General features: G+C 46.2%; 1 non-coding gene across 1 annotated transcript; it reads left to right on the forward strand.

The window, feature by feature from the left end:
* Positions 1-557: 557 nt before the first annotated feature.
* trnap-cgg (transfer RNA proline (anticodon CGG)) lies at positions 558-647 on the forward strand. The gene is given in 2 exon segments: positions 558-593; positions 612-647. It is a non-coding gene; the product is annotated as a tRNA-Pro (tRNA).
* The last annotated feature ends 1,241 nt before the right edge of the window (positions 648-1,888 follow it).

A 1,888-nucleotide genomic window follows, 5' to 3' on the forward strand; every position in this document is an offset into this window, starting at 1 on the left:
AACCTTTTCACGCAGAGGGTGATGCATGTACGGCATGAGCTGCTGAAGTAAGTGATGGACGTTGGTATAATTACAGCATTTAAAATGCATCTGGATGTGTATATGAATAAAAAGCTTTTATGGGGATTTGGGCCAAGTGCTGGCAAGTGGGACTAGATTAGGTTAGGATATCTGGGCTGCATGAACGAGTTGGACCAAAGGGTCTGTTTCCGTATTGTACATCTGTGTTACTCTGTGAGACTCCATGGGATTCTCTGCCCAAGAGAGCAGTTGAGACAGCTTCATGAAGTATATCGAAGACACAGTTGGATGGGTGTTTGCATGGTAGGGGAATTAAGGGTGGTCGGGATAGTGCAGGTTGGTGGAGCTGTGATCTTAATGAATGACGGGGCAGGCTTGACCAAATGGCCTACTACTGCTTCTGTTCCTACGAATCTGTAACACTGCATTTCCCGCGGCAGGAGTTTTCCCAGGGCACAAAGGAAGTTTTCTAAAATATATTTAAACCCCTTGCTTTGCTTGAACTCAAATTGACTTGGCGGTAAGCAGCAGCTTGTGGCTCGTTGGTCTAGGGGTATGATTCTCGCTTCGGGCTTTCTGCTGTGTGGATATGCGAGAGATCCCGGGTTCAAATCCCGGACGAGCCCTCAGCTCTCACATTGCCTTGTTCAAAAACGGCCAATTAATTTTCTCAAAAAGCAGCTTCGTTTCACGAGATCCGACTGCCTGAATTCGGGATGGGGCAGAGTTACCATGACAATGAACGCGGCAAGGGCAACACTTACTCAAATTGAACGCAAGTTTTACTTGTGGGCGTTTGGAACGCGTTGCCAGCAGAGGTGCTAGAAGCAGGCACAGTTGATTCGTTGAAGATGCGTCCGGATAAATGCACGAGTCGGGGGTGGAGGGGGGTGCGATGGGGGGGGGGGCGGGAGTAGAGGGATACAGATGCTTAGGAATTGACGGACACGTTTAGACAGTACATTTGTATCGGCTCAGGCTTGGAGAGCTGAAGGGCCTGTTCCTGGGCTGTAAATTTTCTTTGTTCTTTGTTCTCTATGGTGTATATCTGATATTGTTGGCTATTCTAAAAGTTTCTTTGCAATTATTATTCACCTTCTAATGTAGTAATGGAGTTATGTCCTTTTTTGTCGTTTATTTTTTATTTAAAAGGTCAGCAGGAAGTCATTCAGCATCTTCACTGGCTTTCTTTTCTCATGCTTCTTTCGCTTGTGGACCCACTCGTGCGTCCACAACATTTCATTTTCATACCCTTGATTCAGCTCCATCTTCAGCATCTTTGTCGGCAGTTTGTTCCATGTTTGGGAGAAGATTTGTAGCTCGGGTGCTCGTTGTTGTGGTAATAATAGTGTTGTCCCAGTCGAACTCATGACAAGCAACATGAGTTCGACTGGGACAACACTACTATTATAGGACAAGCCAAACAGAGAACAACCAGGGAATTCCTAGAGGCATGGCACTCATCCACTGATTCAATCAACAAACACATCGATCTGGACCCGATATACCGGCTACTGCAGCGGACAGCTGGAACTGACAACTGGAAGCGGCAGGTACAAATCACTTTAAATGCCGAAGGAAACATCACAGAAGCGCTTCACAGGAGGCTCCCAAGCACTGAGGATGTCACCTAGATAGGGGACGAAACGTCTGCAACACAAATTCCCAGTTCGGTGAACAGAACCACAACAGTTTGTTCCATGTTATTGTCACTGAAATTAAGTTTTCCTCCATGCACAGCTGAGCCGACCTGGCTGCAGGAGGGTTTTCAGGTTTCTGTGGTCTGGATAATATGTGATCAGCAGGCATCTCACAATCTATAGGAATTGCCACCTATGTTATGTTCATTAACTGTACTGACAGTGAT

This window comes from Chiloscyllium punctatum, chromosome 36 (assembly GCF_047496795.1).
Source record: "Chiloscyllium punctatum isolate Juve2018m chromosome 36, sChiPun1.3, whole genome shotgun sequence".
In the NCBI taxonomy this organism is placed as follows: Eukaryota; Metazoa; Chordata; class Chondrichthyes; order Orectolobiformes; family Hemiscylliidae; genus Chiloscyllium; species Chiloscyllium punctatum.